The sequence below is a fragment of the Macrobrachium nipponense genome, chromosome 6 (genome assembly GCF_015104395.2).
Source record: "Macrobrachium nipponense isolate FS-2020 chromosome 6, ASM1510439v2, whole genome shotgun sequence".
Classification (NCBI taxonomy): Eukaryota; Metazoa; Arthropoda; class Malacostraca; order Decapoda; family Palaemonidae; genus Macrobrachium; species Macrobrachium nipponense.
In genome coordinates, this window is record NC_061108.1 from 19,812,648 (window position 1) to 19,837,482 (window position 24,835).

The 24,835-nt window shown below is 33.7% G+C and overlaps 1 protein-coding gene across 15 annotated transcripts in view; it reads left to right on the plus strand.

Annotated features, from left to right (window-relative positions):
• The window catches only part of LOC135216705 (protein quiver-like), a 782,257-nt gene that overhangs the window by 713,757 nt on the left and 43,665 nt on the right, over positions 1-24,835 (plus strand). The window lies entirely within an intron of this gene.

The following is a 24,835-nucleotide window of genomic DNA, read 5'->3' on the forward strand; positions in this document are numbered from 1 at the left end:
GTGAATGCGGTATCGAGTTGTTTGTGGTTTAATGTTTGGCAGCATAAAAACGTTACCTGTGAATTAGTATTTCAAAATAAAAAGAAAAAAAACTTTAGTTGCTGTATATGAAGAGACAAAATATTTTGTTGTCATGAAGAGCCACGTGTCACAAGGTTTTAGACAGCTATTTTAGTATAGATGCGTTAATTTCGATTATAGTACCAGACCTAAATTCCATATGAATATTTGCAACAGAGTGAAAACCATCTTAAATCTTTCTTGATGGCTGAGTGGAAGAATGGATAAGTCACTTTCCCTTCTGTTGTAACCCAAAAGGAATTGGTACGTGACATGGTCAGTGCGAGTGCACATACCCAAGAACTATACCCAAGAACTACCACATATCTATGGTTCTCTTTGGGTGTAATTTCATTCCACGGTAAATTAAACTGAATATGAGGGGTTAATTATGGCTTAATATTTAGATTGTAGAAAAGTTCTAATTTCCATTCTAAGTACAGAACCTGAATTCGACTGAAGTAATATGTATAGCAGATTCGAAGTCAGTCTGTATTTCTCTTTGTCATCTTTGGACCAATCCCGAAGGAAACGGGTTCGAATCCTAGCTGGGCTAGATGTAGGTACCATATGCACGCCTTATGGGTGTGAGTTATTCTCAAGGCAGAGTGAATTCAGTATTCATGGCTAATTCTGGGTAAGTATATTTGTAGTATATATATGGTATACTATATATAATATATATATATATATATATTATATATATATGTATATAAAGTCGCGTGTGAATTTGTGACAGCTATCACAAGTAGTCATGTGTTAGAAACTAATCTTTAAGATATATGCACCGGGTAGTCAGTTTATGGAAGCCAATTTTCTCATTTCTTCACTTCTTTAGGATGTCCTCTAGTTTCACGCACCCATATATAATATATATATATATATATATATATATATAAATATATTATATATAATATATACCATATTATATATATATATATATATAGATAGATAAGACAGATAGGATAGATAGATTAGATAGATAGATATATATATATAGATCTATATATATATCTATATATGCCTATATAGATATGGATATATATCTTATATAGATATGGATATATAATCTATATAGATATAGATATATATATATATAATTAATCTAGAATATATCTATATATAGAATATATATATATATAACTTATATCATATATATATAGATATATTAAATATATATTTCTATATATATAATATATATATATAGATATATATATAGTATATTATATATCTAATATATTCTTATAATTATATATTAAAGATAGATATAAATATTCTATATATATATATGATTATATATATCTATATTATATATATATTTTATTAATATAATATTCTACTTAAATATATAGATATATATATCATATATATATATGTATATATATATATCCTATTATTATATATGATATAATATATAGTCTAAATATAGATTTATATATCTATAGAATATATAGATATATATATAGATATATGTATCTATATATATATATCTATATATATATATTAATCTATATATCGATATCTATATCTAATATCTATATCTATATATATATATATATATATATATATATATATATATATATATATATATCATAGATATAGATATATTTCTGACTCATGCTCACGTGTGTCAGAAATTTAATTTTTTTCCTCACATGAATTGTAATGATTATATATATATACATATATTATATAATACATATATATCTATATCATATATATATATATATATATATATATATATGGCCTATATATAAGTAATTATATATATATATATGATATATTATATGACTGTTGTAGGAGGAAGTACATCTCAGGTGGTCCTTAAAATACATTCATTGCAATGTTTCAAAATACAAAGGTTTCATTTTCAAGCTGTAAAGACAGAAAACAATAAAATTAACATTAAAAGCGATAAAATACAAATACAAGACATAATACTTTGTAAAATGATAAAAAAATAAAAACTAGTTGTAGCAGAACCAACCATCAAGAGAGAAAGGAAGGACAGAAGTCAGAAGGAATAGACAAGAAATGACAGGCAACAGCTCACGTAAGCTAAAGAGTTGTCGAGGAAGACTGCTAATAAGTGTTCAATTGAGGAACAAGCTGTTTAATAAACAAGGGCTCCAGAATTGTCAGTATTTTGCCACTCGGTGCTCATCCCAATATTTCAAAGTCTTCGTATTGTATATTATGTTTGCATTTATTGGCGTGTTGTCTGATGTTAGAAAATTCATGATTAGCAAGTATGTTACCATTTCGATAGCTAACGCCCTCATGGCAATCAATTCTGACCCTTAGTAACCTCTGTGTGGATCCCACGTAGGTCCCCAGATTACATCTAGGGCAATTAAACTTGTACACAACACATGAGGTCATCAAAGGGTCAAGTTTATCCTTGAATTTAAAATAACTACCTAAATTAAGAGGATTTGCTGGGATGATATTAAATCTGATAGCTGGTATGTAATCAAATATGAGTTTTCTTAGTGCATCGTAGACATTTTTGTCATGGATTAAAGGTACATCTGCATAAAATGGAATCTTAAGCACAGTAGGTAAAGAGACTTTTGGAATAAAAATGTTAAGAAGTTTAAAAACATACCTGTGAAAAAGTGTTGTGAGAAAATAATTGCTTGTAAAATACTGACGTAAAAAGTTGATTTCTTCCTTGAAAAAACTCCCAACTAGATATCAGTGAGAAGGCACGATGTTGTAATGTGGATAAAGAGTTTAATTTAAAACCATAAAAACAGTGACTATAAAAATTTTAACCTTGTCCTGTAAAAGTTCTCTTCCTGTAAACTGAAGTGTTAAAATGATCATATTGTCGTAAGACTAAATTTAACATCTATGAATGGTAGTTTATTATCACCTTTGCACTCCATAGTAAAATTTATATTTGGGTGTGCCCTATTAAGAAAATCAAGAAACCTTTCAGCGTCATACTTGGATTTAAAAAGCGCGAAGGTATCGTCAACATACCTTTTGTAGAACAGCGGATAGTAACTCAAAGGACAGGTGTCTGAAAATTGCTCCTCAAGGGAGCACATAAAAATGCCTGCAAATATGGGCCCTAATGGAGAACCCTTAGCCATACCATCTATTTGAGTGTAACAGTTATTATTAAAAAAACGAAGACTGTGAAATATTGGGACGGGCAAAATTGAATTAGGGTATATATATATATATCCCTAAATAAATTTGCATCAAGCAACTCGAAAATTGTACAGCAAGGTATAATGTTTTGATCGTGTTTTGCTTTCGCACCGACGAATAGAGGGAGGGAGGTGACATACAATGGAGACAATCCTCTTATTACTGTGACCCGTGGTCACTTGCCTTAATCACCCATAAACGAGGAAATGGCAGCGCCGCTCAAAAATTATGCCAAATCTACCAGATTGTCACAAGTTTGAACGAGTTTCAGAAAATATGGCAACAGTGCTAATCACCCTCGAGTCTCAACCTTTTGTAACCAGATTATAGATCTTACAGCTGTCCGAGTTATAGCTTTTTTATGGGATATCATAGGCCCTCCATTCGCCTTTTCATCTAGAAAATACCTATTTATATTGTATATGATTGTCTTTTCTCGGCTGTGAATTTGATGTCTATCCATGGCTGGTGAGATGACCAGGAATGACTCATAAGTCGATGTCAAAGTCACTCTATATTCAGTCAGGCCAAAACTTTGTTGTCATATCGTATTCAAGCAATATTCAGTCATTGTTTCCTTTCTGTTATTTTGTCAGAGAGAGAGAGAGAGAGAGAGAGAGAGAGAGAGAGAGAGAGAGAGAGATACACGATTGTTTATTTTCTCACTCGTCAACCTTACTGGTTATGTTTTATTTCATATTTCCTTGCTCACTAATTTATTCTATACCTACGACATTAAGAAATCAAGATATATGTAGAAAGGAGAAATGCCTCCAGGCATATACTGTGACCACCGAAAGTCCCCTCTGGAGAGAATCTAAGCTGCTTATCCGTGGATTTAAACACACATGGAGTTGTTTGAAATATTGGCAACAGCGCCAAAATGAGTGCCATGTTGATAGACAATCTGATTCCGTTTCGTGTTATTGCATAAAAAAAAACTATCAGTCGTAAACCTATGTAATAGATTTAGAATTCTGTGTAACGGAAAAGATGATATTTGATATCTTTAATGAGAAAAAAGGATTTACCTCCCTGTTGTTGTTATAAATTTGGCAGATATACGGAGATTAAACACACGTGGGAGGACCCACACAGCCCACCAGAGAGCTCTGGTCATTTTGGAAATACTATAGTACGTGTTTTACTCTTGCAAAGCTTTAATTTTTCACATTCATAGTTTGAGGTTTTTCACCCAAACCTTTGTAAATCCTATCTTAAAAAATTTTATACCGAGTGGATCATTAGTTTTCATGCTCGCGTATTTTCACAAACCAGAAGTTGAAATTTGCTATGTTTTTTTATTTATTTCTGCCAAAGTTTTGGGGTTCCAGATAAAAGAACTTCCATTACCCTCCACACACTACGCATATAGTACGTATATATATATATATATATGATTATATACTATATATATATATATATATATATATATATATATATATATATATCCTGTCGTGCAATACTGTAATGTTGATATAATATGGACCTTGGCATCATGTGTGTATAGATAAAAAAGATTTTATTGACAGAAGGATGATTAAGTGTTGAAATATTCGGCTGGGAATTATTAAAAAAAACTCAACGTGTATTAAGTGTGTTATTACCAGGGTTTTATTACCAGTGATTTATTTGATTTTTTATTCGTTTTTTTTACTTGTTAGGTGTTTTTTCAACCTTTTTTTGTCCTCAAAATGCATTTATGACAGGATTACTATTGATTTATCTTTTAGGTTTCAGTTCTGGCATAAAGTATGTCCTTGCAATTTTTTTAATATCAAAATAAATAAATGCAGCACAGTTATGCTCAAGTTTTTATTAACCTCGAAACAAAATTTTTCAATTTGTTTGCTTTCAAATAAAAAAATTAAAGAATGAAAACATTTAAAATCTTGACTTTTTTTAAGGAAAAAGTCAATGACTTAATCACTTGATTAAATCAGTCTGATTTAATCATTGCCAACCCTGTTTATTACAAGAAGTAATAATGTAAATGTACAAAAATTTGTGTTTTATGTCTAGCCTTGTTTTCTGTATATCAATAATGATATTCAATGTCTCGTATCAGAGTTCCAGAGGAGTAACAGAATGTTATTTTGTAGACTCAAAAGTGAAAGTAAAACAAATACTTTATGATTTAGGAGTCAGAAAAGGTCAGTTATGTAGGAATCCCATGAACGTTCCACGTCGAGGAAATCACTTCATCGTTTTCAGCGTGGGGCCAAAGATTTAAAATGAAAATCGATTAGTGGAATGGCTTCGTGTTTCAAGAATCTCATTTCCAAAGATGACGAAGGAAATAATGAGCTCTCACTGGACTCTAATACTACTCAGCCAATCCTTAGGAAGGAATGAAGTAGGAAGCATTAAAGGAATCCCCCATCCTCTTCCTCCGCCTCCGCCTCCTCCTCCCTTTATGGTGCTCTCTTCTCACTCATCCCCCCCTCATCCAAGGATTACTTCGTGACCTGAGTGACCCAAAAGAAGGCTAGAGGAGGAGATAAGGGTCTCCTGGGAGGTGGTGGGGTCATAGGGGGAGATGAATTAAGATACGTGGAAAGGGATTCAGACAGTCGGGAAGGACTGGACAGAAGATAAGTTGGGATAATTTGTTGAGAGAGAAAATAAATTGGATAGCTCTGGGTTTGTTGAGGCATTGTTTCAAATGAAGAAAGAATAATGATGGAACGCTTATGAAGCTTCGACTCACCTGAGAGCGTTTATGCTTTGATTTTGTCTTTATTTATTTTTTCGGTTACTCCCAGGGAACTAGAGTTAACATGAATAAGAGCGGTCTGTGCCTTACAAATGAGTGCAGATGTAGAGAAGAGATTCATGATTTCAAATAATGATAGACCGGCCTCTACGGAAGAAAAGGTTTTGGTAAACAGAGTGCGTTGGGAAGTCCTGTGATCTGGGCTTTTGCTTTGTAACATCTAAAATGAGAGAGAGAGGCTCTCCTTAACTTCGCCTTTTGACATGCTGCCGCTTAAATATGAGAGAGAGAGAGAGAGAGAGAGAGAGAGAGAGAGAGACAGAATGCTTAAGTATATTTTCTCCTTTGACGTATGTAATTAGAAAGAGAGAGAGAGGATTAGAATACTTAAAATATCCCCTTCTCTTTTTACTTATGAAATGAGAGAGACGAGGGGGGATTTAACCTATTTTTTCTGTTTTCCTTTAAAACGAGAGAGAGAGAGAGAGAGAGAGAGAGAGAGAGAGAGAGAGAGAGAGAGAGAGAGAGAGGCTTAACTACGAGCGGAATGGAAGTAGCTCGGGAGTAGATGTGGGTTGTTGATAAGTCAGGAGTCATTTGACTCATTTAAAAAAGGGAAGGGAAAAGGCGCTAAAGCTTTCCTGTATTTGAGAGTATTATATATATATATATATATATATATATATATAATATATATATAGTATATATATATATATACATATATATATTATATAAGTCCCATGCTCCATCATCATCAGAATATCTTTTGACACTCAAACTGATCTAGTTTTAGTTTCCATAAATCGCATTGCATGTGTGTTATTGTTAAAGGTTGTTTGGAGTGAAATGGAGTTTGGATAAAATTCGTATGTTTTCATTTATATTGTTGTACTGAAGTCTTTTACAGCCAGATATAAAATTTCTGATATTTATTTTAACCTTCAGTGTTAGGAATTTTGTCGTCGAAGTCTGACAGACAAGGTTTAAGATGTTTTAAATTTATATCTATACATGACTATATTCAGTGGTAAATATCCGTGCATGCATTTGCGAAGGAAGTCTTGAACAGTAAAGGAATGAAGCAGATGTATTTCCACTTACAGTTTATTTGGGGCACTGCAAAGTAAATACACACACATATACATATATAAACATATATATATGTACACACACACATTTATATATATATACATATATATATATATATATATATAATATATATATATATATATATATTTATATTTATTTATTTATTTATTTATTTATTTATTTATTTATTTATTTATTTATTTATTTATTGAGGAAAGTCGTTCATAAGTCTCAAGTTGAAATTAAGAGAACTGTTGTTAAAAACATTCCTCTTAAGTCCTGCCGTTAATTGTAGTTTTGTGTGGAAACGATGAGTAAATAACTAATATACAATTCCGTTTCTCACGATGTTTTTTAAACACCTGTTCAAGGATATAAATATTATGGGTGTATGTATATCAGCCAATTAGCTATTCAGTGCTGGAAATTCTATGTAAGTTTATGATAAGAATAACTTAATTATGGCGAAAAATACCAAGCAAAAAGGAAAGTTTTCAATTCCTCTTTCCTTTTTTAACTTTAATTCCTTTATGTTCAATGTTAATCGAACAAGTTAAATGATTTTGTCCTTCCCAGGATTAAAAGCTAATCTCACCAGCAAGAGAATGGAATTGTGCTTTTCAGTATGAACGCGAATCATAATTCATTGTCCTGTCATTAAGTCATAATTAGGGTAAATGTGCGGTCTAGTTTTCCATATTTTTTCCTGTGGCCATTATCATTGCTTAATAAAACCAGTTGTGCACCAAATGGAGTTGTTGTTTTTGGTTTGCAGGCTTTGTTGTGGTCAGTAGCGTATTAGGTAAATTCTTAAGGACTCAGTACCGCGGCGAAACACTTATATAAATTTAGCACAGTACAAAAACAAAACAAATAACGGCAGAGGAAGCATCTGCCAAGGCAAACAAAATAAACATTATACTATCAGTAATATTCAAACATACTCGGTGGGAAAAAGAGTAGTTGTACAAACGTCAGAAGGAGGTTCTTAGTACTTCATTGAAAGTTTCAGTGTAGAGCCCGATGTAGCTTCAGTGATGGTATATGATCAAAATATTTCGTAATTTGTTCTCTCTCTCTCTCTCCTCTCTCTGAGTTGGTCTTAACATAGAGCAACAGCCATTCAAGGGGATTCTAAAGAAATAAGTACAATTGTTAGTAATTACTTTTTGTAAGTAATTACTTTTTCTTGGTGGCTACTGGCCTTTGTTTTATGCGGATTAATTGGATTTTCCAATATTAAAACTAAAAACCATGGGAAACGTTATTTTGAAAGAAAGCCATTAGGAGTTGTAAATGGTTGAGAATGCTGTTGGTCGCTGTTGCTGTGTACTGTACGACAAATTTCAAGATCCAAGTAAATGACTAACGCTGTGCTAAATGTTTAGCATCTCTATATGGAAAGTAACAGATAATAATCCATGCTAAAAGACTATTGGAAAATGCGCCAATATGAGGAAATCTTGAGCAATATACCTCGCCATGAAAGTATCAGATAAATATGGAAGAGATTGTTTAAGATTTAGTGTTGACAGGTTATTTTTATTCATTAATCCAGTAAACCTAAATAATTGTCGTAATGTACGAATGTGTAAGTTCAGTTGATCTCGTTTATAAGCATCTATATTAAATACTGTATTGCATATCATTATCTGCGACTCCATTCTTAGTCTTATGTGATAAAACTTGCGTGTATGAACCAGTTGCTTAGCTTTCATGAGAGATTTTATTAAAAGTTTGCCTCTTATATAACCAGATCACATTCAGGGATCCATAAAGTAGAGAAACTAAAAAATAATGCTTATTGCCTTGACAGTTCTAACCAAACATCATGCCTTCATTCGGTACTTGTGTTCTTGCCTTCATGGACGTATTTTATTATTATTCAAAATAAATCTTAGAAAGTGTTAATGATATTGTTTTTACAGTCTTTGCGACTTTCCTCAGCAGTTTTGAATAGCATTGCAGCAGTTGCCCATCGTGAAACCATAAAAAAACATTCTTTGAAGTCTTTTATTAAATCAAGGAAACCTTCGTGTTTAGACTATTGATTTTCGGTTCCGGAAGTGTCCATACAAATTCATAGGAATCGGAGTAAATTGCCTTTACGTTCTTATTAAATACCTTGTAGATTTGATTCTACGGCCTTAAATTTGGTTCATTTTGATAACTTCCTAATGAGGGGAGATGGCGATGAATGCAGCAGATATTCATTCCTTTATGTCTTTGCGAGCAACTCTTTATCTTACTGCAATAAAGTAACCCCAGTTTACACCTGAATTTTCTGGGTAACGCTACTTTCTGAGAATGTACAATAGACCCAAGATGGTAAAAAAATTCCTGAGACGACTTGAGGGCATCTGTTCCTATGTGAATAAAAGCACAACTCTAAATCTCCTCTTTCCTTTTATTCTCATAAATGATTCACTTTCAAATAACCTACTGCAAGGAGAAAATATGAACCATGGAACCATTCGGTATTGAGCTAGGCAAAGTTTTTTGAAAGAATGATTCATTTTAAGTTGCGATAGGAGCCGAAGGGACGCTGCAAAGAACCTAAGTCATGCCTACAGTGCACCGCCTGAGTTGCACTGACGGCACTCCTTCCTTACGGGGTCAAATCCAGTAGTAAAACGTAAATCTATGCGCACGAAATGCACGCGGATGTTATTCTTTCACCATCAATGATTAAGGATTGTTATATTAAAAATTGAAGGTCAGTCAAACCTGTAGACTTTTAAATGAGAGCGGGTCGCACCCCCTTTTATATATATATTATATATATATATATATATATATATATATATATATATATATATATATTATATATATATATATATATATATATATATAATGAGACGAAGTGTTACCATTACCATTGCCATACATATTTTTCCTTGGTTGTAAGAACGAAAGTCTTCGGGTTATGCACCTCACATTGACATTTGCCGACATCCAGCCCCACGGCAGTCTCTTGCACCACAGGCTCATATATAATAGTGCAGAATGGAAGCAGCCCGAAACGAGCGTTGGGATGGCAAGTAACGTCATTAATATAACAGCCATTTTTTGGTCGACGTATAGGGCGCTAGTTCTTCTCTATAGAGTTGACCATAATCTAAGCTACTTTGAGTCTGGTGTTCCAGAGCAATAACCGGGCTGCAATTTTGTGCCCCTTAGACAGTGAAGCAGTTAGACTGCAACGAATTAGGATAACAAGAATGACACCAAGATACAGAGAGAGAGAGAGAGAGAGAGAGGAGAGAGAGAGAGACTACTGGGATTGGAAGCGGGAAGAAGTAAGGTTAAAGGGGAACAATATATTAGGAATAGCTGGGCGCTCATGTGGTTACCCGGGATGGGGAGAGCTATCTGGATTGGGGAGTGGGAGGGGTTTGGGATGAGGAAATAGTGGGTGGGGGGGGGGGATACGGGGATGGGGATGTCAGTAGCCAGAGTTTCCAAATATAGCAACACCACCAACTTTCTCACAGTGCGTTCGCGTCCCGCTCGATGGAAAATAAGGTATTGTTTCAAATCCGTTTTCCCCTCCCACTTCGTCTTTTACTTTTTTCCTTGGCGCTGAGGTATGCGAGACACACTGTGCTTTTCCGTCTTTTCTCTCTCTTGGTTTTCCGTCCTCATGATTTTACTAATCTCTCTCTCTCTCTCTCTCTCTCTCTCTCTCTCTCTCTCTCTCTCTCTCGTACATGCAAGCTGTATAATGAACTTCTTAACTGAGAAACTGCTATCATAGCATTATATGAGATTCACAGACACATGCATACATACATATATATATATATATATATATATATATATATATATATATATATATATATATATATATATCTGTCTGTGTGTGTGTGCTGTGATGCAGAATATCTTAGAGAATGACAATATATATATGTTGGGATTATATAACTACAATACCCAAAAGAGCATCAGAGCGCTCATTAGAAAGAAATACGCCTTGTTATGTTTGTATCACAGCTATAAGTGTCTCTTAACAGGAACTCAAGCGAACGACGATCTCTAGCGCCCTTTCATGTTAGGAAAATCAACTCTTGTTAAAGCACCGTGACAGTTAATGTTATACAAATATATGTACGTATACTCACGATTTATGCTACGTTTCAAGTCCCATGGAATCAAGGGAATGAACAAAAAATATGTGTAAGTGTGTGTATATATATTATATGTATATATTATATATATATTATATATTAGTATATATATATATATATATATATTATATAATATATATATATATATCTCCATATATCATATATATATAATTAGTTATATATATATATATATATATATGTATAGTATGTATTAGCCTATGTATATGTATATATATATATATATATATATATATATATATATATATAAACTCCTGCTGAAAAGTCTAAGTAATGATAATATTAATCATTGTACGGTATGACAAAGAATTATGTACTTCAATAGGCAGGATAACAAGATTCCACTCTTGTTGAGGCTGTTTATTATCCAATAATAATGATAATGATAATAATAATAAAGATAGAAACCCCTTCCAGATTTTTTCCAGTTTTTTTTTCTTTATCCTGAAAGGCTGCGATTTTCCTGTATTTCTGGATTTAGTATGGAGTAATTTATTGGCCAATAGCTTCGATTTCATTCTAAACGTCATATTACGCACAGAATGGGGTGTAACGTGTGTCATGCAAGTCATTTCCTAGTATAGTTTTCTGGTGTTCACACAAAAAAAATGTAATATTCTATAGGTTTATATTATTTTCAACATGTTAATCGATATATACCACCATCAGATTCTCCCCTGATGGCAATTTGGTATTTGCTAACATTTTGGTTTTACCTCCCAGTTCCTCTTATGTGTTTACTGTACAATCTTGGTTGGTCTTTGAGGGGCCAGCTTCCATCTTCCTTATCCCTTTATGTCAATATCTTTCCGTTTCATCTGCAGAATCACCTGCTGGTACCGTTTGAGGTATTGTCACAACTGAATTATCCCTCCATCTGCATGCCACAATATTTTGTTGCATACCATAACATTCAGTCGCTCCTCTTTCCTATTTGTTCAACTGATTTGAACTGACTTCAGAGGACAGTTCATTACATCTGTTTTCTCTCATTGTATCCAAGTCTGCTGGGATTCCCTTGGGTCCACTGGTTACACCCATGTTTTACCCAAGTATTCAATCGTGGCTTCATCATGTGAAAGTGATTTCTCAAGCTTTTAATGAGACACGAACCAACATGAAAAGAAGGTTCACCAGGGGACGAAATTTAGGATATTAGTCCGCTTCATGAAGTGAGAAGTCGGCAAAATGTAGGAGACGGCATTGTACACAACGTCATTTCTAGAGGCAGAGAATGTTGGTATTAGGAAAGTTCTCCTCTTGAAGCTAACTGTAAACAACGGTCTGATGAACAGCCATTTTCCTCACTTCGTCATCGGCAAATAGTTCAAAAAAAGCCGCAATGGTGGAAGATCTTCGTACTATGCATAATTAGCCCCTGTAAACAAAAAACAAAACAAAAAAACGATCAACTGATTTCGGAGAATTATGAAACCATTACCGAATTTTATCGATTAAAGTGTAGTATCACCATTAATACTGTATCCGTTACTGACATAATCATGTGTAGTGGTGTGTCTTTCAAGGAAAAAAACGTCCTCTGGTGGTGCAGTCAGCTGTTGCCTGACTGATTAGCTGTCAGTTCAGCTGTCAGTTCACCTTCGTCTTCCCTTCCAGTCTTCGTTTATTCGTAACATTTTTGTCTAACATACTTCGAATTTTACCACAAGTGTTTCTTACACTAGACTGAAGATGATATATTGTTTTAACGAAAAATAGAGTGACATATTTATGATAATACTTATTAGCTTTCTCCATCATTGACAATCTGAGAAACTGGATCTTTCAGATAAGGAAGAGAAAATCAGTTGCCTTTTATAAGAGGCCATTATTTATAAATGTCATAAGGACAGACCGTACAACTCTCAATCTTGTTCAATCAATCTACATAGAGACTTGGGAAGTACCTTAGTTTTCCCACTCGTCGTTTTCCAGAATTATTTTTGTTGAATCTGTATCATGACAGGAGATCCAGTGCGGAATATCTCACTGCTCTGCGCATTAATTTTTCTTATATGAAAACTTATCTTACCCGTCCTGAGATACCTTGCTGCTATGATGAGTAAGAAGAGTTTTTCTTCTATTCACTAAATTCTCTCTCTCTCTCTCTCTCTCTCTCTCTCTCTCTCTCTCTCTCTCATTCACGCAGAGGCACATCCAACTTCCCCTTGGAAGGTAATAAGCTCAGGTGCCACCATGTATTTTCTATTGCAGTCTTGCGCGAGAGCCGTCTGATACCCCTGACAGGCGACAGCAGAAACGCATTCCCTAAAAAAGTTTGAAAATGTTGGGATATTTTTCATATTCCGAGGGGACCTCCAGCCCCTACCCCACCCTCTAATAATGGCGTGAGGCAAGTCTGAAAAATATAGAGAAGAAAACCGCAAGAGCATTAGTAGTACAAGTTGGAAACACCCACATGCTGCATTGAGTGTGAATGATAAAATTGTCATTTTCGCCTGGCCTTGGTTCCTCTGCTAGGTCTTTTAAACATCATGTGGCGATTTCAGCAACCTCCGACCGCATATGAGTCTTAGTTCTTCTATGTGTTAACATTGCTGTGCACCCTTTTCATTTGCCATTAATTTTATCGTTTGGGGGTAATGCTGTGGAATTTCTTTTTAGCTGTGCTACAAAGTATTGCATAAATTCTGTATACAGCAGCTATTATCCTTATTAGTGAGTGACCTAATCTTTTGTGATCACATGAAGATAAATAATAAAGACTTCCTTACTGGTGAGTAATCACATAAATATAAAGAATAAAGAATTCAGTTCTGGCCCGATCGCTAATGAAAAGCATGAATATCTCCGGTTTATTTATTTTTGTTTATTTTTTTATTAACAGCTTTCCTTTTCGTTTCGTCCTGTTGTTGATTATTAAAAGAGCATAAGCTAACTGGCGGCCGGAAGGAATATTTACATATTCAACTGATGGGGGGGGTGGATAAAAGTTATGATTGACCGGAACATTTAATAGAAGCCAACGTTAAAACGGTTTCCTGGTTATCGTCTCAGACATCAATTGCTATAGGTTGAAATTCCATTTCTATCTTGGTATGCTGAGGCATTTAAATATTCGATAAATTAATCGAAAACTGTCTTGATTGGGCGAACTTCAGTTCCGCATCAAGTATCAACCACCACACTTGATTGGCTGATAGTCTTAGTTCAGTTGAAAAGCAGTTTGGTGATCTTACGAGCATGAAAACCTCTGACCAGTTTCATAGTTGTCCCAGGACGGGAAAGTTTCGAGGCTTCCGAGAATTGTAGGTCGCATGGAGTTATGATCATAATGGAAAAATTTTCTCAGGGTTCTTAGTTTTTATTTAGAGGACTATCGTTTCCAGGCGTAGATAAAAACTCCACTAAACTTAATGATGGACAGTTACAGTGTTTCTCATTGATTGTCCACTATAATTTATCCTCAGGAATTTCTGACCGTTTGGGTAATGTGATATGACTACAATTAGCACATCACCTAATAAAGAAGGAAATCAAATGTACCATGCGCAAAATGCAAGGAAGCCTCATGGTGCCTTTTCATGCAAAAATGTGACTTATACCAAGCACTTACTTAAATTTCTATTTTCACGTCATGAAAAAAATACTTCACATTTTGCCGTCTTTTTATTTTTGCTTCTTTTTTTCGCGCTATTTTATTATTATTTGACTACGACTTGAGAAATTGTAATGGTCTTAATGGGCCCTTCCAAAATGAAGGAAATACTTTTACGGTACTCTGCGTCAAGTATTATTTTGTTTTTATTTCAGGAACATTTTATGCTACTGTCGTTCTCAGCAAACTGAATACAATATTGTACTGCAAAGACTTTTTTAAGCCAAGTAAATTGACTTGAATTAATGATAGTTTTGTCTGTTGATTAAAGTACTCTGCAGTATTAAATAGTGATTTTTCCATTTATGTATTGCTGTAGACGTTTCACAAAGACTTTGTATGGTTAGTTCCCAACGCTAACTACATATTGTTACACAATATTTCAGCGATGTTACTTGATTTGGTACAATATATGCCTTCTTTATTGTGAGGAGCTCATCGCTTACATCCAGTTTTAAGTATATTATATGTTTCCAAGTACAGTGTGACTCTTTAACCTGTATCGCCTTGATAGGTATCCCGTGCAACACAATGCAAAGGAAATGCAAATGGATCAAAACAAAATTAAAAAGCATTTTTGTTCTTAAGGGACAATATATCTCCCAAATCAGATTGCTAATGGTGGTTTACTACTTACTGTTACTGGCTGCCAAAAGATAATCATGAAGGTTTCGGTTACAATACTAGTCTCGTGTCAAGATAAAAGAACAGGAATCGTGATTGTTGCGACTGAAGAAAAAGAACAGAAATCGTGAGTGTTAAGACTGAAGAAAACAATGTAGCCGTAACTAAAAGTTAATTTGATGAAATATGTAAGTCAGCATAGAGTCGTTTTGGAAAAGAATGAATGAAAGTGAACAACTTGCCAGGAATTTTTCCCTTTCTCCTCGATACAGATGAACTTGGGTTTGCTGCTGGCACTGTTCCAACTCGTTACGTAATTTGCTCTTTTCCCCCAACCCATCCCAGTTAGTCTGGTGTCCTCTTTTCGTCTTTATCCCCTTTTCACCAGAGCCTTTCCAAGCAGGGATTTATATCTCACTGAAATTTATTAATCTGTTTTATTGGTTTATATATATATATATATATATATATATATATATATATATATATATATATATATATGTATATATATGTATATACACACACACGCAAACACACACACACACACACACACACACATATATATATATATATATATATATATATATATATATATATATATATATATATATATATTATATATATACACACACACACATATATATATATACATATATATATAATTATATATATCTATAATTGATATAGTTATTAATATATATATATATATGTGTGTGTGTGTGTATGTATATTTTTTTTTTTTTTTTTTGTGTACAGGGTGTTTCGAAATTAGAGGACCCCCCCCCCCTTCTCTACAGCATAAACAAAAATTGATATGGACAAAGACAAAAGTAATTCTGAACAGGTATTTATTTAAGTTTCTCTCAGAGTATTTAATATTTTGTGTTGCCTCCATCTGCCTGTGCCACAGCCTGCATTCTTGAGGGGTATGATTTCAGCAAATCGTAAAAAAGCTGAGACTCAAACTCCATTTCCCTGAGCACTTAGGTCACCTCTTCGCAGGTCATCGAGGCTTGGTATACCATCATAGTTCACTGTGCACGCTTCAACACAATCCTTTAAGATACTACCAATTCACTTGACGAGAAGAAATCGATACCACTGTTTTGAAGCAGCTCCTATGTCTGAAGAGCCTTGAAACATGGTGCCTTTTGATGCAAAAATGTGACTTCTTTGACAGATAACACATTTTCAGGATCTTTAAGGAAAGGAAATACTCCACCAGTAAGCGCAGTTTCTCTGAAGTATTCGCCATTCTATGTCTGTGCTTTTTCCTTGATGATCCACATTAACCATTTGGCTGTGAAACAGAAAAATTCCCAAACATTCAGGAAATTTCACAACTTGGTGATAGCGCACGTCATTGTTGATATCATCCAACTTTGCAACCCAAATGCTGTCATTTTTATGATTAGGCTTCCTGACTGTGTAAATGAAGAATTCATCTGATGCGGCAACATGAAGAAAGTCAGCTTCATCCCAATCTTTAAGAAATGAGCCACAAAACCATGCAGTGTTCTCACTGTTGCTGAGTGATGTTGGGCTTGCTTATAACATGAAATGGCTTGATACCAGATTTTTTCAACTCATATACAGCACTATAACTTATCTTCTTTCCCCTTTTTGTTTCTAGTTCAAGCGCCAATTTACGTAGACTTTCTTGTTCTACCCACTGCCTCAGCTATGATATCTTTTGACTCCTGAGAAAGACTTCAGGCCTTCCAAGATTCTCACTCGTTTCATGATGACAGTCATCTGGATTTTTGTTCCAGTCTCTTTTAACAAAAGATTCATCTTTTTTAATGTATTTAGCTATCCAGGAATGTGAAATGAAGGATGCGCCAGCATCCCTGGCCTCTCTGAAGGTTATAGCACGGATTCGGTCAATCCATCTAATTTCCTATGAGTTGTTAGTCATAGCTGTATCTAACTCCGTCACTCAGTCTGAATACAAGAAATGTAAAATGAAAAATAGCTCAATAGAAACTTAAGATAATGCACTGTTCATAAACAAGTACTTCACTCAACTCGAAATTGTCCTGAAAACCAGTAACTGCAGTTGAACAGTACAAATAATAAAATAGTATTTCTTGATTTTCATTATGGATCATCGATATTGGTAGGAAAGGTAGCATTGCCTAAAAAAATCTTTAAATAAATCGAATGGTCATGTTTACCTTTTTATTTGGTGTTTATCAGTATTATAACCATATTTCTAGATGTTATTTAAAATTTAATCGTAGGTTTTTCTTTATAATGTGTTTGTGTGTCATAGCCTTAATGCAGAGCGCGCTCTCTCTCATATATATATACTATATATATAATATATATATATATATATATATATATATATATATATATATATATATATATCAGTAAGAGTTTATTAAGATAACGTTTCGTGCACCCTGACACATCATCAGTCTGTAATATAAAAATCATTCACATTTATAAAATATAAAATTAAACTTTACTTGCTAATTTAAAAAACAATATAAAAAACTAAAGTTATTCATAAAAACTTGTTGTTAAGAACTAAAAAAACTAAAATTATTTACAAGGTGACATCAAAATAGACGAAATTCAAGATTAAACAGGAATATGAACCATTACAAAGCGAAGGATAAGAAAGGAATGGCTGTAGAACCGTCGTTTGCCCAGACCTCGACAACGCCAAGAAAATCTGAGTAGAGGATTGACTAGAATTGAGGGAAGGAACGAGGTACTTGATATGGAAAGACTCAAGTGTCGTTATATATTGGTTGTGCTGGGTATTGTCAATTATCGAAAAATGTTTTTTTTGTTAATTTCAATTTTACAGTGAGCTGCATGGTTTCTTATATTAGAGAATTCAGGGTTGGTTATCCTATGGCCAGTTCTGTAGCTCACTCCCAAATGACTAGAATATCGAACTTGCAACAAGCGTTTCGTCAATCCAACGTAAGTACCGGATCACCCCGGGCAAGTAAATTGATGACTTTGATTGGTTTTGCATCGGTTTGAATTGCCAAGAAGCCCGAACACAAAACATCGTGCAAGATATATACTTATTGTCGCAGAGTACGTAGAGGGCTCAATACAATGGCTTACTCACCCATTTTATTGGCGTATAAAGAAACTAATGTTGTGGAATTTTAGCTGGTAATATATGCACCCCTGCAGTAGAACCAGCCTTCATGTTAAGAATATATATAGGTGTGTTTATATATATATATATATATATATATATATATATATTATATATATATATACACACACACTTGTAGGCGTTCAGAGAAAGGCATTCGATATAATTGAAGGTTTATTGCTAATGCCGACGTTTCACAACTACATTGTTGCATCTTCAAAGCTGAAATACACCGAGTTGATTCATAATAATTAATCATAATAACACATTAATATCTTATTTAAAATGTTAACTCATTGAAAAATATATAAAACACACCATTGACACGAAAAGAAGGACCTACCCAGACGGGAGTTAAAAGGAAACTGTTTAAACAAAATTACAATAATAAACAACAAGCACACACGTACAATAAGTCAACGACGAGACAAATAGGGTCATTAAGCAATGAACAATTGTGTAGATGATGTTTGGGTGTTTAATGATGGGACAGTTAATTTTATCATTATTTATCTTTTGCACAAGGAATCATTCCAAATTATGCAAAACATACATAGATAACAAAGATTTCCAGATAATAGGACAAACGCAGAAAAACAATGACCTAACAACCTTAGAGTCCATAATGATAAAATTAACTGTCCCATCATTAAACACCCAAACATCATCTACACAATTGTTCATTGCTTAATGGCCCTATTTGTCTCGTCGTTGCCTTATTGTGCGTGTGTGCCTTGTTGTTTCTTATAGTAATTTTGTTTAAACAGTTTCCTTATAACTCCCGTCTGAGTAGGTCCTTCTTTTCGTGTCAATGGTGTGTTTTATATATTTTTCAATGAGTTAACATTTTAAATAAGAGATTACTGTAGTGATTTTAGTTATATATTATTGTAAGTGTTATTATGATTAATTATTAAGAATCAACTCGCTGTATTTCAGCCTTGAAGATGCAACAATGTAGTTGTAAAAATGTCGGCATTAGCAATAAACCTTCAATTATATCGAATACCTTTCCCTGGACGCCTACAAGTATGATTTCGAGAGCTGCAGCTCCAATTTTTAGTATATATATATATATATATATATATATATATATATATATATATATATATATACAAACTCGCCCACAAAGGTGGTATTCCAGTCAAAACTAAGTCAGTGCATTTAATGCCGAAGACTTAATTTATGATTGATGAAGTGCAAGAAACTGTTTGGAAAAACCGTTATTGGAGAAAGCAGTGACAGGGAGGTTGTAAGTCTTGATTAAGAATCTTAAAAGTTGTTGATTTGTCACAATCTTGTAAGCTGGAATTAAGTTTTTCAGAAATCAGCCTAATGTTCAACTCCTTCGGAAAAATATTAAGTCCGTCTCTAGAGAGCTTACTTGGTGGTCTTGAACCTTTTCAATTAGAAGTCATAAGAACCGAGAACAGAATAAGGGTTAACATATAAAAAAATATCATATGTAAGAGAGGCAATACCAGGAATCATGACTAGTGTGTTGTTTAATCATGATTTCCTTAAATCTTCATTAAATGTGAGAATTTTTCTCTCTCCAAAGGTCAAGGCAGATCAGACACTCGCGTGATGTACACTTTAGTAACCCGCTCTCCTTCTCGGCTAAAGAATGTATCGATCTGAATGAATCAAGACAAAAGGAAAACACTAGAAATTGAGTCGTTATACTGCGCTCGACCTCCTTTCATATTCTCTTTCTTCCATCTTACTTTCCACCTTCTCCTAACAATTAATTCATAATGCAATTGCTGTGAGGTTTTCCTGCTGTTACACATTTCAAACCTTTTATGGTGATTGGCCTTTGGCCTAAATTATATATTCAGTTCAGTTCACGGTGCTCGCCTTCGTAGTGGCTGTGCGAAATTAGTTTTAGATAGAAAAGGACATGGTAAATGACGCTTTAAAAAGTAACAGAAACTGGTAAAAGTTGAAGCTGTTTCTCATTATAGGCAAATCTTAAAAGATGTGAAAAATATAGAGTAGTAACTTCTCAGCGAAATAATAGTTTTTTCCTTCATTTACCAATTTGATATTCTTCCCTCATGTCAGTTGGTATAACTTTCCCTTGGTGGATCTCTTCTGCAGACGTGTTATGGTAATATATTCTATTATTTCTGATGTGTGCTTTAGTTACAGTCTGATTGGAAAATAATTTCCAAATCCCTGTCTAGGTCGTACCTGTAGTGCCTACTGTCTCTCCTTATGGTGAAAAACATTAAAGACCTGCCACTGGGTCTAAGAAGCTCCATTTATGATTACTGTACTCCAGCTACAGTGATTTTTAACCTTTTAACAGAATTCTACTCCTTGAGTCATAACCAGATTTCAAACGCTTGACAACACTCCATGGTAATATCAGAATTCATCCTTGATTTTTGTGTACATTAGTTTTTAATGGCCTTCTTTAGTTTCCTGACATTCTTCTTAATGTTCCAAGAGGTCCAAAATAATAATAAAAAAGAAATGTTGCTGAGATCTAACAGAATTACAGCCAGGAGGATTGGTAAGGGAGATGAAATAGCCTAGTTGGAGTTAACTGCCCTCTTTCTTCATCACCTGGTTCATAAACGAGCTAACGACCGGTGTCAACAATCTTTAGTGACTGTTTATTTATTTTTAAATTCACCTCAGTACATGGTGTGTCTAATCATTCATTTGTACTGAAGATGAATGAACCCAGGGAAGGGTTCGAAAGCTTTGTTAAAGGTTTTTAAATTATACACGAACTCTCAACATTTTTTAAAATTTTTTTGTTATTATTATTGTGGACCTCTTAGAACATATGATATACTCTCGCGATAGAGAGTTTTTCCCAATTCTTCTTAATGTTTTGATCTTCTTACTTCGGGGTTAAACACCACTATTTCATGGTTTAAATATTTGGAAAGGCTGGTAATTTTAACGAAGTGTCTGAGTTGTTTATTAAACGAATAATTTTACCCTTTAATCCTACTTCTCTGAAGGCATATATTAAAAATACACATTTGGTAGGTCATTCGGAAACTATTTTTATTCCTCCTGGCTTGTAATATTCACATCATTTCGCCCTCCTTCGTTAGTATCATTTTATTATCATTCCCTCATCTGTCAGTGTCCGTGCCATTGCGCCCCCGTCGCCTCTTTTTTTTTTTTTTTTTTTTTTTTTTTTTATGGCGCCAGATTATCAGTGACGGAAATCCCAAAAGAACGTTCTTACTCCTTACATCATTAATGAGATTTGTTACGCAAGCTTTTAGGATTATCTTCTGCCTGCCTTGCCCTTGATTAGAGGAGAATCTAGAGTTAGAGGGAGGAAGAGGGACGGGAGAAGGACTTGGTTTTAGGATGTACAAGGGTTTTAATTCACGTTGTGTTGGAAGGACCCTCAAGCCAAACACAAGTGTACATTGTATTCAGATTACCGGTAGTGTGTGTGTACACTACTGTAAAGGATGTCATGAACACGTTGGCAACATGTACATATTAGAGAGAGGTTGAAAACAAGTCGAATACCGCAAAGTGAGAACGAATCTTTGCCAAATGATGATCATAATTCTCAAGTTACGATTTGTTTATTCTTTTTAACAACTGGGCGTTGCAGCTATGATGGCATTACTGGCTCATATTTGGGTGAATATCAATAATTATTTTCTGGACTACTGCATTCGTAAATCCAATGAAGGAAAAACTTAATTTTGAAAGTTTGAGCTGAATTGGAGCACTAGAAAGCATGAGTCACACGATAGTAGGCATTGTATATCAAGGGTGCAAGAAATTTAACCTCTTACCTAACACCTTGAAAGAAGAAAATATATCATAAAATCAAATTAGTGTTCTTGAAAACATTCCGTGTGATTTTGTATGGTTGCATGCATAGTACTGCACTGGAGGAAATATTGAAAGATAACGGGTGGTGTGATTTTCAATCGTCGGTAAAAACAAGTTATTTTTATTTTTCTTTCAAATAAGGTAAACTATATGGATGCTTTTGTTACAAAAGATTTTGATTGAGTAAAATTCAAAATGTTATAAATCCAGTATATAAAAGTATTAGGCATAAATACTTTTATTTTAGTGAGAGATTAAGGCCAAAGAACTTTAGTTAATCTTCAGTTGTCACTGTCCAAATATTTACTGCCATAGATTTCCATATTTCAGGGTCACATAACTTGCCATTTTATGAAACCACTGAGAATATCATAATACAGGCATTGTTGTGGCTTCTGTAATCAAAGCAGAAACCTCAGGATATAGTTCCGTATTACAGTAAGTGCATTAGGTGCTGGTATGCTAAAGTGAAATAAACAATTATGTTTTATTTTTTATTACACTTACTATTACTTTCAGTTATACATCTTGTTGAGCACATGTATTCTAAAGGGTGGTTTGTGCACATAAGTTTGTGACGATTTGCTAAATAGTTGAGGTTGATTAAAAATGTTTCTGTAGAGATAATGGAACTGAAGTTAAAATATGCCTCACCGAAAAAAAAAAACTCCTGTCAAAGATATTACAGTTGTAGGTTTATAATATTGTAGTGTACAGGTGTCGCACTGCCATTTTTTTATCCAAAAGGAATCAGTCCAATAAGTGTCATGCCATAGTTTGCTGTATTTAATTCCTTTAAGAATCAAACTGTGTACAATACAATGAAGTTGCATTGAGGAACTATGGCTTATGTGAAAAACTTTAGATGCGCTTGATAAGCGAGTGATATTTTAACACATGTAGAAGCAATATATGTATGTATGTATAGACAAATGAGAATAATAAAACACCAGGAGGTACTAGGGTGGCGCCTAGCATAGATTGTAGATCCCTTGGTGGGTGGAAATTGCCTCTAAATATAAGTATTAACATAGATGGCTCAAGTTCATCACTGACATTTCTGATATTGATGAGGGTTTGTCCCTCTCTGTGGTTTAGAAGTTAAAAGGTGAACGGTTTGCAGTACCGTAACTTGTAATAGTTTAAAAAAAAAATACATAAACAGTACAAATAAAAACAGGGAATGAATAGATATAGTCTTCGGGTTTTGGTTGAGCAGGCAAGAAATGTATGAGAGTTGATATCGTTCAAGTTAAGAAAGAAGGAAATTTTGCCGCATGGTGGGACAAGGTCAAATTGCTGACTAAAGGTCAGTATTTGCAGGAATGGAAAAGACAAAAAGTAATTATGTGTGGGATAGCGCTTGAGCCAGGAAGATTGTTGGTTGTGGATAAAGTACAAGTTCAGGGATTGTATATTTAAGATTGAGTAATCACGAGTAAAAGTTGTGATAGCGTATATTTAAGATTGAGTAATCACGAGTAAAAGTTGTGATGGCGAATGCTTATAGTTCAGGATTGAAAAAGTATAAGTAAGGAAGGGAATGTTTTTAGCAGAGAGTTTGTTCCTGTGTGGGTTTGGATTATTTGAAGGGTGGTTGTGTTAGATGAGTTAAATGCAAGGGTAGGTGACAAAAAGAGATCACAGTTTTGATAGGGATGAAGTTCCTGGGGTAAATGGAAGTGGAAGAAGCCTCAGGGAATATATTTAGAATGACGCTTGATTGTTAGAAATACGTACATGGTTTCCAAAAAGAAAAATTTGTTCGAGTTTTTGTTAATAAAAAGTAGGTGGATGTAATGGTGGGAAGATGAGTGGGGGTCTGGAGTTATATATGATTGTTAACTGGTTAAAGCAAACGTTTAGATCGGAGACATTTTAAGTTGGAGAAGAAGAGATGGAAATGTGGACCATAAATGTAATTAAATGTGAGTTAGATAACAGGGAAGTGAAATAGCAGGTGGGCAAAAATGAGTGAAACTTGGACTGGTTTTAATACACAGATTGGGGTATACGTACCATGGTAGGAATAGGGAGAAACGATGAGGATAGGATAGAAAGACCTTATATCCAGAAGTGTGTGTGTGCAAATAGAGGCGAATGCCAGTGTGTTTATAAGGGGTTTGTGTGTACGTGCGTGCTTTTTTTTCTCTTTTTTTTATAGAAAACCTCTCATCTTAGGGTAAAAATGTTTAATGTTAATATATATATATATATATATATATATATATATATATATATATATATATATATATATATATATATATATATATATATATATATATATATATATATATATATATATATATATATATATATATATTATATATATATATATATATATATATATATATATATATATAAATATATATATATATATATATATATATATATATATATCATATATATATAGTATATATATATATATATATATATATATATATATATATATATATATATATATATAA